Genomic DNA, 14,569 nt, shown 5'->3' with positions numbered 1-14,569 from the left:
CTCATGTGTAAGTAGGTTTGTAAAAAATATATCAAAATTTATATCTTTAAATAAATATATTTAATGTTTTATATAATCATATTAATTATGTATTATAAATATTAATATTCTTTTATATATAGCTATAATTAGTTAAAGTTAAAAAAGGTTGGCTTCTTGGGAAACGAGAAAGACTTTTATTTTGGGATAGAAGGAGTACACTCTTATTTTCATAGTGTTTACTTAAAAAAGTCCACATGCAAATAAAAAATCAGGCATATATATGTTAATAGAGACAAAATAATGTACAACAATACCATACACCGCTTTACAACCAAAGCGATGGTAGGCAAACACCACCAAACACACCTAAAAAAACAAACGAAGAGCTTTTGGAAAGGGAATATGTTCTCCATAGCAATACCTCCAAGAAGAGAGACGACATTTACAAACACAACTAATGTCAAGAGAAGCACCTAGGTTTTTCAACATTACCCCTAGGAGAAAGGGGACCTCATGATAGGTCCTTCGAGAAAGAGTGTGACACCAAAGGCCATTGTCAAACATGACAGAGAGGCGGGTAGGGCATTCACTCTAAAGTCCCTACACCATCTAAATCCTCACATGCAAGCACAACACAGACCATGGTTACACCACCGAACATAGCATTATCATGCGAGACAAGTTGGCGCCAATGAAAAAATCACTGTAGCACCAACCATGCACAAAGCATAAGTGACATGTTGACATCGCCCAAATCATAAGGGCACCAACCATGCACCATACGTTGTTTGTGCAATAGGGCAAGGAGCTCCACCAACACAATAGTGTGCCACCATCCATCAAGCTTCTAGACAACGCCACATGCACCTCTAGCAGTCCGCCATTTCACTAGTTGTCACTGCAGCAGCAAGACGACAATAACCATGTGTAGTTAGTGACTACCACATTGGTACACATGGATTCAATCAATCCAATAGTCATCTGCTCTCCGCAGATGACCCACAAGAAACCTGCAACACCTCTCTCCACTCGCTGAGACAACCACAACCATAACCTTCTGCCAAAACGCCAAGGCCACCATACCCCCCCTAGCCTCACCGTACGGGCACTGTGGCCACACCGAATTGGACACCGAAGTAGGACCAACAACCATGACCAGGATTGTAGTGAGCTGCCTTTGGCTAGCCATCATCGTTGTGCTGAACCAACACTTCCACACAGAGCTCGCCATTGTTGTCATGCCATTCATCGAGGACCGGTACTAGCGTAGCTATTGTCAGGCACCTCACATGTCTCCTCACACCATTGTCCACAAAAGGCTACCAAAACGGTAGCACCAAACCGTGTTATTATGCCATCTAGTAGGTTTGCCATCGTAGCCCACATGTAGTAGTTGTTGCCCTGCAACCATGTCTAGATGTCACCGCCATGTGAGTATAGTTGAATGCCAGATCTGGGAGGCCAGGGCCTAAATCTCTAGTGATGAGCCACCAAGACAACCCGTCGCTAGGGCGCGTCTGGTGGCTCTGAGGTCCTCCCCCCATGACTTCGCAAGACCACCACTGCATTGGGTGGGCCATCCTCGTCCATGCGTGGGCCGAGTATCCGCTAACTAGTTTGGCGGTGTCGAGATTCTAGGGAGGTTGAGGGAGCCGTGGTGTTAGGCGGTACAACAGCGTCGTACTTTACAGTGACGACGCTGGTGTTGGGCCTCACCCTTATTTTGCATGGAGGCTGTTTTTTTTCACAAATATTCATCATTCTAGCTAATATATCACACAAAATATGAAGCGCTAAATGGAGAAACTACTCCCTTGTTAAGCATGTCACATTCCTTGATGGCTCGTATCCTCATTGCCCGGTGCATTTGCTATGCATTGATGAAGAGCATTGAGTTATGGCTGCTTTTGAAATGTGAGAAAAAAATGTGACAACAAAAATGAAATGTGACAATAAACTGAGAAAAAAATTCAAATTTTAGAATGACAAATATTATGGATGAAACTAAGGATGGAGTACCATAATAAGTTCACAAATGGCCATATTTCAGAAGTGTAGTTATTTTTATAACCGATTTTGTCAGGTTTAAAGTTCCCACATGGAGCAAGTACTGTTACTGGTTCCAAAGTACGACTGAAAGCTGTGCAAATAAAGTGGAAAAAGCGAATTGAGCAAAGAACAAATAAAGGTGTCACTTTTGCACCTAACACACACATGCATCTACAGTGCATAGCATAGATATGGAAAACCAAAAGAGAGACCGGCCGTATCTTGTTCATTTGGACAACATAATCCACCAGCAACAATGATTATATTTATTTATGGTCGATCTAATCATGCCATGCAAGCAACCATCAGATTTCTTCATGCCTGCAATCATATACTTGTTGGTCGTTGGGGGTGAGGAAAAGAGATGGATCGTGGTAGATACGAATGATATATGTGAATGGTGCTTGAGGATGGATCCAGATCATGGATGGATGAAGCTAGAGCTAGCAAAGGCGCAAAGATAAAAGCAACAAAAGACGAAGAGAGCTACAGGGTGGTGGTACCACCGTGCGGTAGAGACTAGAGAGAGGAGACATGCACAACACAGGGGAGGATGGCCCCGCGTCGCTCGTCGCTGACAAAGGAAATCAATTCATCAGCAACGTCATGGCGTGGAATGGCTTGGGATTGGCGCTATTTGATGGGACTTGTCATCAGAACCGACCTGACCTCGACCTGCCTACCCGCCTGCTGCCCGACTACGCGAGCAAAATAATTGTCGATTCGAGTGTTATAAATTTGACTCACCGAGAATTCGTGTAATATTTGTATTTACAAATAAATTTGTTACTTTCTCTGTTCTTCTGAAATCTTCAATTTATAGAGTTATCGTAAGTCAAATCTTTTAAACTTTAATCATTTTTTTAAAAAATACTAAGATTTATAATATCAAATTGGTTCCATTAGATTTATTATAGAATATATTTTTATAAGATACTTATTTTATATCATAAATATTAATATTCTTTTCTATAAAATTAGTTAAACTTAAAAAAGTTTGACTGAAATGGATTCTAGGAATTGAAGCTTTTAAAGACAGAGAGAGTAAAAAACTAATTCAAAGATCTTTTCGATGATGCTAATTATGTACAAAAGTATTAATATGTTTTAATATATATTTAATCAAAATTATTTATTGGGAAGTAAGAAGGATAGTTATTTGGGACGGAGGAAGTAGTCCGTTGCATAGTATCGGATCCTTTCATAAGGGGCAGTCCCAATGCAGAAACCACCATAATTTCTATAGACATTAATTATGGTGCCATCTAAGTATTTTGCTGATGTGGCAAGGTAGTTATTGAAGAGAGAGAGAGCAAAAGTCATAGAAACTGGGTCTAACTTAGAAACCATGTCTACGCGAAATCCAAGACATGAAGTGATATGATTGGTTGAGAATGGAAAGAGAATGAATATGATTGGATAACAAATTATTATATAAAAACTATCCATTGGAAGCATAGTTTCTATATATAGTGTCTATAGAAATTAATAGGTATAGAAACTACATGTAGTTTCAAGCATTGTGAGTGTGTAAAAGCAAAAAGATATCCATCTAGATCAGCAGGCTAATATATGGGGTCTTATCACCGCCATCTCCACCGTATATATACCATATATCCATATATATCAATATAATGTATTAGGTACGTTGTAACTTCCATTGCAAGCACGAGACTGATGTGTACTATAGCTGAGGGCATGAAATGAAAGAGGCAGCACAGTGCTTGACATAAAATACTGTCACGACTCAGTACCATGTTGCTCACGGCCGGCGTTTAGATGTGAAATTTTTTTGAATTTCGCTACCGTAGCAATTTCGTTTGTTTGTGATAAATATTGTCCAATCATAAACTAACTAAGGTAAAAAAAAATCGTCTCGCGATTTACAATCAAACTGTGTGATTAGTTTTTATTTTCATCTATATTTAATGTTTCATGCATGTACTGCAAGATTCGATGTGACGGAGAATCTTGAAAACTTTTTTGATTTCGGGGTGAACTAAACGAGGCTTTAGTTTTTTCAACAAAGCGCTTCGGTGGAGGATACCTGTAAATACATAACAACGACCGATCGAAAGCACCCCGGATGGTGGTGGAGGTGGAGCTGGCAGATAGGTCTTGTTTATTTATAAATACCTAAAATCTAAAAATATTCTCCATCACATAAAATTTTGTAGCACATATATGAAGTATTAAATGTAAATAAAAAATAAATAATTACACAGTTTATCTGCAATTCGTAAGACGAATCTTTTTAAGCCTAGTTAATCTATGGTTGGACAATAAGTATCATAGATTAATTAGGCTTAAAAAATTTCATCTCGTAAATTATAAATAAACTATGTATCTATTTATTTTTAATTATATTTAATGTTCTATGTATACGATCTAAAAGTTTGATATGATTGAGAATTTTGACAAAATTTGGAAACTAAGCCCTTGTTTAGTGACGGAAGAAAAAAATTTCGTGACACTTTAGCACTTTCGTTTGTTTGTGGTAATTATTGTTCAATCATAGACTAAATAGGTTCAAAAGAATCGATCTCGTAAATTTTGACCAAATTATACAATTAGTTTTTATTTTCATGTATATTTAATAGTCTATATGCATGCATATAAAGATTCGATGTAATGATAAATTTTGATAAATTTTAGGTTTTTAAATGGAAGTAAACAAGGCCTTTGCTGATACAGTACCGACCGGTATATGCGCGCCTGGGTCTGTCCCTGGCTCTGTACTGCACGTACGCACGCGCACGTGGTAGCCCATGGTGCTGTCGACACGTGCAACATCGGACGCCGACATCTCACACTGTCGCTCGTGTCAGAAAAGAGAAGCGCCTCGCACGCTCGCTGTGTGTTTGTGCTGGTTCCCGTAGGAGTACTCCTACATACATCAGCAGCTGCTGCCTGCTATACCTTCACCTTTTGCAATGCATTGGGCCTTGCACTGTAGCACACTTTTCCATGGACTCGATGGATCGTCGTCTCCATGCCTCCTACACGCCGGCCGTACGTATTTAATTACTCCGGCCGGCAGCAGCATGCACGCAGTGACGCAGCTTGTTGGTCGACCTCGCCGGCTACTGTACATACCATATCCTTCTAGAGACCCGTGAAGAGGACAGGATATGATTCTGGACGACTAGTATTTACGTACACGTGCGTGCGTGCAACTGACGCAGAGTCGTCATTCACTCGATCATGTCACGTCACTGCGTGCATGCACTGCACCCTTTGCAGGTGGTGGTTGGCGCGGTGTATTGCCGCGCCATTTGCCTCAGCGTCCGCGCAGTGACGTCGGCGGTGACCGGCCGCGACGAGCGAGCGAGCTTGCGTGATGGAGACTGCCGGCCGGAGTATGGGTCTCACCTAAGTACGGCTGCGAATGGCCGGCGCGCGGCCGGTTGTTTCTAGCCGGCTCTCCGTCGTCCGTGGAGATTTCACGGCAGTCGCATGTGTGCATGTGCGGCCTCATCATGCCTTTGCCCTACCTGTCGTCGCTCGTTGTACTACCCCGTGCTCCACCGGCTATCGATATCGCACATGAGACTATCGAACGCCTTGTTCGTTTAGACACAAAGTGTTGTTGCCTCGATTGTTGCGAGAGAAAAATACTACTGAATGACTAGCAAATTCAGCTGATAATAAACTCAAGTGAACAAGACGGTTCGACACAAAATATGTTAGCGGTACCAAAACTCAAAATGCTGGGAGCGATGCGGGAAAATATCAAGGATGAGCTTCTTCAACCTTCACACAACTTTAGCCTCTCCACAAGATATATTCAGGGGGGAGTGGATGGGAGGGGGGTTAAGGCCTTGTTTAGTTCATCACGAAATCCAAATTTTTTTTCAAAATTCTCCGTCACATCGAATCTTGCGGCACACGCATGAAGCATTAAATATAGACGAAAACAAAAACTAATTACACAGTTTGTCTGTAAATCGCGAGACGAATCTTTTGATTCTAGTTAGTTCATGATTGGACAATATTTGTCAAATAAAAACAAAAGTGCAACGGTAGCGAAATCCGAAATTTTTTCGCAACTAGACAAGGCCTAAGTTGGGTATCTATGGTACATAATTACTATTATTAGACGATATTTTTTTTTTCAAAATAAACTTATCTGGAGATATTAATATTGCCAACATTTTTAACAAATCTAGTTTCATTCGAAAAGTTATACCTAGCGACACTCGGAAAGGCACCGAAGGAGTAGCACTTGACTCAGGCCTTGTTAATTTAGTTCAAAAAAAATTATAAAATAGACATTGCAGCACTTTCGTTTATATTTGACAAATATTATCTAATCATAGATTAACTACAACCAAAAGATTGGTCTCTCAAATTACAGACAAACTATATAATTAATTTTTTTTAATTATATCTAATGCTCTATGTATGTGCCGCAAGATTTTTGATGTGACGGAGAATCTGAAAAATTTTGCAATATTTTTTTGGAACTAAACAAGGCCTGATAAGCGAAATTTACATTCATTTGGCAATGCATGGCTGGCGGTGTAGAATGCAGTAAAACCTATCTTATCCATCCATCAGTGTGGGCACCGGCCAGCTAATAATAAGCTAGCTAGCTGGTTAACTTTGCACCATCATCATCATGCAATCTTGACTTGGAGCGGGCCTGTAGTAAGTTGGTGGTCGTGCGGTGGGGGGTGTCCTCGGATCGGAATTAGCGGGTGCGCCACATGCAGTGCCGCACGGGGGCTGGACTGGACACGCGGGTGCCTGCAAGCTCTGCCTCTGATGGAATGGAGGAGCGATTTCAGGTCGGTCGATGATCCATCAGACGTCGGGCCATGGCCATGGACAGGAAGTCAGCACAAGTAGTGACTTGACGGTACTGTGGGCGATCGAGGAGGACCCACACCCAGCAAACGGCCGGCCGGGTGGCATGCATATACATATGGCCAGGCCGGGCCTGGTGCAGCCCAACAGCGTGCAATGCAATGCAATGCGTGGCTATATACATACTCCTACTAAGTACAGAACCCAGCGCAAGCATAGGAGCAAGCTAGTAATACCCTTGCACTCGGCATATATATATATATATATATATATAACGCCATAGCTAGGTGCAAGCAAGCATAGATGCGTATTCATCACCAGGCAGCATGCATTTTGGATGCAATATACTACTATATATGGAGGAGGTGCAAGCAGAAGCAGGCATGGGCATATGGGTGGCGCAGGGAGCGGTCGGCCTCTTGCTCTGCTGCTCTTCAGATCATCGCCGGCAGCGGCAGGCAGATAAGCGGCAGGGCAGGCAACAACTTTTCCCGTGCTACAGGTTGACAGGACGTGAAACTAGGGCCTTGTTTAGTTCCGAAAAGTGAAAACTTTTCGGAACTGTAGCACTTTCGTTTGTTTGTGACAAATATTATCCAATTATGGACTAACTAGGATCAAAATATTCGTTTCGTGATTTCCAGCTAAACTGTGTAATTAGTTTTTGTTTTCGTCTATATTTAATGTTTCATGCATGTGCCACGAGATTCGATGTGACGGAGAATCTTGAAAACTTTTTGGTTTTCAGGGTGAACTAAACAAGGCCTAGGAAAGCGGAAGAGATGTGTCGTCAAACATGGGGGGACTCTGCTTCCACTGTACTTTGCGCCCAGTTGTATAGTACCAGTGCGTGCGTCCGTGTCGATCGATCTGGGCGGATCGATGGTCTCGCCGTGCACATGCATGCTTTATCCTTCCTTCATGGAGTAGTATGTATTTGTTGTTGTTGTTTTTTTTTCCGCTTCTCCTCCGGTTCTTGATGCGTCCATATGCATGATTGGTCCTGAATTATTTACTGACAACAAATGCATCCATAAGATGGGTCCAATATTTCAGAGCTTACACTATTTGCAACCACGTGCTTCCCTCCGCCCCACGAGTAAAGGCGATATAATATATAGGACTTGTAGCCCAAATTAAAGATCTAGAAAAATGATTTGTGTAGCCTTTATAAAAAAAAAATGTACTAGTGGACAATGATATGCTGTCCTATATATATAGTGTCTTTCTTTCTTTATAGCTAGGGCCTTGTTTAGTTCATCCCGAAATTCAAAAAGTTTTCAAGATTCTCTGTCACATCGAATTTAGCGGCACATGCATGAAGCATTAAATATAGATAAAAATAAAAATTAGTCACACAGTTTGACTATAAATCGCGAGACGAATCTTTTGACCTTAGTTAGTTTATGATTGGACAATATTTACCACAAACAAACGAAAGTGCTACACAGTTTTCGGAACTAAACAAGGCCTAGAACAAATTATGAAACAATTAGAGGAGTAGGCGGTACATCAGAGAGCTTTAGTCCAAGAGTCAAATATCATAATATTGATACATTTTTTTTTTGAATGGAATTGAGCAAGCATAAAACATAGATAAGGTGTCAAAAGGAATGGCCGGGGTTGCTACGACGTGCATGTCACGGTTGGGTGATGGATGCATCCCACTCAGGCTGCTCTGTACGTACACGACGTGCGCACGTACGGCGGGAGATGGAGATGGTGACACGCACGTACGTAGTACTGACAAGGTAGTACATACAGTGGTACGGTCCAGTAGGCATGCTTGCGACGTGATGTGTGGGATACGATACGCCGGCGGGTCCGCGCGGGGCGGCGGAAATCGGGAGGCGTGCGTGCGGTGGTCTCGCAGTCTCGACCTCGGTCTCCGTGAGACGTGAGACGTACGAGGGGCGACTGGACTGGCACGCTGGCAGAGAGGAGCCCCGGCGCGCTCGTGTGCAAGCGTTTGCGTTGCGTTGCGTGTGGAAGAGAAGCAACAGAAACAGCAGCTGCAGTGCATGCGGATGCGGATGCAGGGGAAGCGGAGCAGTGAAACGTCACATCCTGGGCCGCAAATCATAAGACGGACAGCGATGCGTCAATCAGTGGGATCCGCCTGCCTGCCTGCATGCCTTTCCCCGCCACTTTCGGATCACCTCACCAATGCAAACGACGACGGCCCATGCCCCTCACAATGCCATGCATGCACGCGCCTCGTCCTGCCCGGCCGGACCCTGGCCCCTGCAGCCTGCGCTACCAGCCACACCTGCAACTCCGCCGGGAAATTGGCTCAGATCAGATTTTAGCAGCAAGTGTACGTGGTACGGTATTCTCATAAACTCTAGAACATAGGGGTATACACCTTTGTCTCGTTCCTTTAGGTTGCGGAACGCGTTCCACTTTCCAAAGGAACGTGTGTCTGGAACGTGGTGGTTGGCTCAGGTAGTTTTACGTGTTGTTTTGAACCAAATGAGTTCGACTCCTAGCGTGGTATAGTTTACTGTTGTATTTTTTGTTTCATTTTGGGCTGTCCAACTCCAACCATAAGGCTCATTGTAGGTCCAAGCCAATGAGTCAATCACCAACTATATTTTTTGCCAGTCGCCGCCGCCAGCCGCTCACGGACGGGCATGGCGCAGTATGCACGCACACCACGAAGTTCCATAGTCACTTGAGACTGACGTTTCTATGATTGCTCCTGCATATGATTCGCGTTCCACCGCATTTGAAAACGATGTTCCATGATGTTCCCGTTCCACGTTTTGGGACGAAGTTTGATCAGATGCGTTCTCACTGTCATCCGGCAGTAGGATACAAGCGGCAGTAGGATCCAAAATCTTGTGAACAAATCAAAAGTTTAAAGTCAAAAAAAAAAAAAATACTATGACAGACGCATGCATTGCACTTAGAATAAATAGCTCATGCCTTGACATCGTTGCCATTTTTTTTAGCAAAGGCAGCAGAGAAACCCTGCCTACTTTTTTAAATAAAAATTAGTGTACATCTCTTTAAATTCGCTCTCATATAAAGTCGAACCTAGACCTGCTAGATGTTACTTAGGTGCTCTAGCCACTAGGCTAGAGACTCTTTCGCTCGACATTGTTGTTAGAGCAAGATCAATAATAGAGCCAAGTGTTTGGCTATAAGCCAAGTGATTAGAGCCAAGTTATACAATAAATTGTCTCATACTTGTCTCTAAAATCTCTTCTCTTTTCTATTTCTGCTCACAACACTAGCTATTTGGGCCCACCACTACCTATGCATTCGTGCCCAGCTTGGTGCTTACATAAGAGCCAAGTTATCATCTCTCTCCTCTCTTCTCTCCTCCACATCGCATTAACTTGGCTATAAGCCAATTATTGTACCTGCTCTTATATAATTTTAAAACTTACATATGCTTCACTTTAAAAATATTAAAAACATAGAGCATATGTTGAAACAAAAAAGGGGAGAGGGGGGCGGGCAGAGGAGGTTAGATTTAGACTTGGGAATTCACCATGATGAATGAGACAGTAAGAATTTCCAATATGCATCGGAAGTTCTCATGTCCCTGTTCAAGTTCAGTTTTCTAGATTCTGATCCGGAAACTAGAGGATTATACGTCTTGTGAAGGTTTCTACTACGATAAGATCACCTCTCTCTATATATTGGAGGATCAAAACTGATTAAGGTATCCAACTACACAATCAAACTACTCTTTTTTTCTACCTTTACTCTTTGAACGTCATATTATTAAGCGCATCTCTTGACAAGGCTTCTTGGCATTCTAGATGGCCTTGCCAATCCTACAACAATCTCATCGTGCCCACCTCTACATGTCTTTCGTGGAGGTATTCGTGTGTTTCTATGCAAAAATCAGGTGTCAGCTTTATGTGCCCATCCTACTGGTCAATCTTGCTATCTTGACCTATCTTCATTGTGTGATAGACCTCATGTAGTCTCGAGTGTGCTAACCCTAGTTTGTGTGGACCCTAATAAGCGAGTAGGGGGGCAAGACCCCTCCCCCTATTGTTGTGTTCTACCACGCCTTGAGCGTGGCCAGCCCCCCCCCCCCTCCTGTTGTCTTCTACCATGCCCGGAGCACGTCAGGAATGTTGCTCCCCTGCATGGCCAGCGCCCTCCTATTGTTGTGTTCTACCACGCCCCGAGCACGTCAGGAATGTTGCTCCCCTACACATGTGTCATACTCTTCTTGCGCGGAGACCCAGGTTAATCGAGATAAGTGTCTTAACACGCCCACCTCCGTTAATGTTATCCAAAAAGGCGTCTTAACATACCTGCCTCTGTTAATGTTCTCCAGAAAATCCAAAAACTCAAAGAAACTTCCAACTTTGGAGAATTGAACCCTCAATCTATTGCTCAACACTATTGCATCTCTTCTAATATATTGCACACTCATTCAAGTTTCTAGGCAATATGCTATCTGTTTATATCAATATTTCATAATTTTATATTGGATATTTTGGCTACTAAATAAACTCAAAAAAAAATTACAAAGTATTAAATCTTGTTAGATACTACAACTTTGGTATAGTAATGAAACTTACCATATCAATCAAGGCATTATTCTTCCTTTCAATACCTATTTTGCACTGGAGTGTACTTAGTTGAAAAATCATGCTTGATACCATGGTTGAACTCTTGAGTTTCTAGATTGAGACAAACTGTATATCAAATTATAAAAGCTCAACTATATATCTTAAGTTTTATAGTTGATAGTGTTTATTTTAGATTTTTTAGGGCCTTGCAATCGTGCATGATAAATGCTTTTCTATTTTTGGCACATTTTTATATTTTTTTAGAAAAATATTTTTAAGGAGTGGTTGAATATATATTTTTTCTATAGATTGAAAATTGTCCGTACAAATATATCATTTCTACTATCAGCGGCATAAAATCGATTTAGCCTACGCTTAAAAATCGTTTACCTGCGCTTATAAATGTACTGTATCATTCTACACTTCTACTGGAGCACTTTGCTTCAGATTACCGCAACTTGCAGTTTGAGTCCTTTCAAAAAAAAAAAAAAGATATTGGTCAATTCCTTTATGCTGAACCTGAAAGAAAAGAAGCAGTGAGGTATTACGTCTTTTGACTCCACTCGAATTCTTGTTCGTTTGCTGATATGCTATGCCTGTTTAAAAGAAAACTGAAAAAATTGTTTACCATAGCTTCGTCTGACATATGTAGGGCCATCATGCACAATACACAGTTCTGCCCCTGCTCGGGAAGGATCTCGCGGATGAGCTGGACCCGTGATGACCGTATAAGTGGGATAGAAAAAAAAAAATCTTGTGTGGTTACATATACTAGGCGGTGCAGAAGCAAAAGAAAGGCACAACGCAACGACTTTCCAGTGATAAAAAAAACATTCATGCATGGGCTTAAAAAGTGACAAACTCGACGAGGTTTCTGTACGTTACATGCATATGGATCCACAAAGTTTCAGTCGCCGGCCGGCCGGGGACCATCGAATTTGCGAGCTGCAGGGCGCTGTTCGATCGCGGCATATACTACTACACTTTTTCTGCTCTATCTTGTGTACGTGGATCAGTGGATGCAGTATGTACACCACCACAGCTCCCTTTGACAATGTTCATTATTACACGCTTACATATCTGTAGGATGATGGCTGTATCATTGCACGTACGATACGTGAAGGTGTGGAGTGTAGCAACTAGCAAGAGATAGATGCATGCCAGGGCGGGTTTCCCAGTGGGCGGTCCTGCATGGCGCGCGCTGGGAAAGCATGCAGCTTGCTGCGACAACTGTTTTTGTAGGCATGTATGTAGTATGTGTGGTCCATGGAATTATGGACGATGGCTGCTGTGGCCCGCGCGCGACGCCGCGTGCACGGTCAGCGCGCGTTTCCGCGAACGCCGCCGCCGGAGAGGAGGCACGCAGCATGTTGGGTCAAGACTTGATTCGAGCAGTGGATGCATGCATGATGGGTGTAGTGTAGCGGCCCGGCCAGCTTCCTTGCCTGTGGTTTCGCATGCATGGTGGTGGTTTGCTTGGCACGATCGATGATATTTGCAGCATGAGGTGACGAGCTAGGACTGGAGAATACACTGCTCACTCTGTCACTGGCTGCAATAATCGATGGAGGATCACAGGAAACCTCGCCGCGCCGCGCCGATTGTCTCGAGACTGATGGCTCATGGCTGGCCGTCCGGGCCCCGCGCGCCCTGAAATTCCGTGCCCCTGGATTTTAAATCTTGTACCCGGGCGTGGCGGTGGCGGTGGCGCCCACACTGCTGGCTGACACTGCGGCTGCATGCGCTGCGCTGCGCTCCACTGCACCCAACGTCCGCGGAGCAGTACCGGCCACAAACCCCCGTCGTTCCGTCGTCATGGCCCAATAACTACCACTGCCCTGCCAGTCCCAGTCCCAGTCCCAGTCCGGGCCGGCTCCCCTTTTACCGCGCCCCGCCAGCGACGGCAAGACTGCCGCCGGCGGCAGGACCATGGCGCTTTTTGCGCCTCGTTGGTGTACCACCAGCCACCAGGCCAAATTTAATTAACGTCCCCCAGCGGCCCAGTGACGTACAGCGATCGCCGTGCCGTGGCATCCGAAACGTGCGTCGCAGCGGGAGCCGGGAGGGCCGGGAGTCGTCGTTCCGATAAACGAGAGTGCCCGCTAGACTGGTAGCGAGAGCGAGCACGGACCCTATCGATCGACGACTCCCAAATGCAAGTATCATCAGTGCCGAGCAAGTAGGCATCGGCATCGCATGCATGCAGGCTGTCCGCGGCGGCCGGCCGGCCGGTCCCGCCACGCGCCGAGCCTTTAATTTCCTTTAGGAAGCAGGTCGGCTCTCCGGCGGGCAGGCCAGCGTGCGCGGGGCCGGGGCCGCCCTCGTCCCGTTTCCCGCACGGCGCGACTCCCGAGCTATAGGACCCCGGCCGGCCAGATCGGAGCTAGCTACTCCTCCAGGACGCCCGGCCTCGGCACTCGGCAGACCCGCCCGCCCGGCCGGCCGGCCCTTTCCGCGGCTAACTCGCTCGCTGGTCTCGTCTGACGACGGCGCCTCTTGCGCCGGCCGGCCGGCTGTTGCTAGCTGCGCCCGGCGTCTGATTCTGATCAGATCACGGGGGGCCTAATAAGACTTCCGGCCGGTCCTTTGCTTTCCCCCGGGCGGCGCCTATTCCATCCTATCAGCAACTGCATTCCCCGCCCGTTCACCCCGTTCCCGGCCTCGACGTCGTCGTCCCACCGGCATCCTGCCTCGAAAGTTGTGGCAGACGAACAGAAGCCACCGTGGACCGGTCGCCGTACGCACAGTGGCAGAGAGCTGCTAGGTCGTGTACGTGTTGCGTGGAGCTAGCTAGGCCTATCTAGCTAGGCGGGCATGCCCCTTGCCAGTCCCGCGTGCCCGGCCCGGCGCAGAGACGACGACATCCGGCTCACCTCTGTTCGCCACGCATGCAGCAGGGGGTAGGCGTGGTACTGGTTTCTTCAAGCGACTTTCATCACTCTCTCTCCCTCTGGGTAGCCGTGCATCCTACAATTCTGGAACGGAACGGGGCCGGTAAATGTAGCGTGCTCACGGCCGTTATTTTGGCTACCGTTTCCAAACTACGTACCGGGGTGATGCATCAGGTGCGCCAAACATTTTTCTAGATCCGACGCACAAGCATCTACAGTAGTACTACTACTATATATAGTAAGTACTAGTGTGTGCAAGTCATGATGCATTTCACTGAGAATTTGTTTAGTTCAATT

This window comes from Sorghum bicolor, chromosome 3 (assembly GCF_000003195.3).
Source record: "Sorghum bicolor cultivar BTx623 chromosome 3, Sorghum_bicolor_NCBIv3, whole genome shotgun sequence".
Taxonomy (NCBI): domain Eukaryota; kingdom Viridiplantae; phylum Streptophyta; class Magnoliopsida; order Poales; family Poaceae; genus Sorghum; species Sorghum bicolor.
This window is presented reverse-complemented; position numbering follows the sequence as displayed.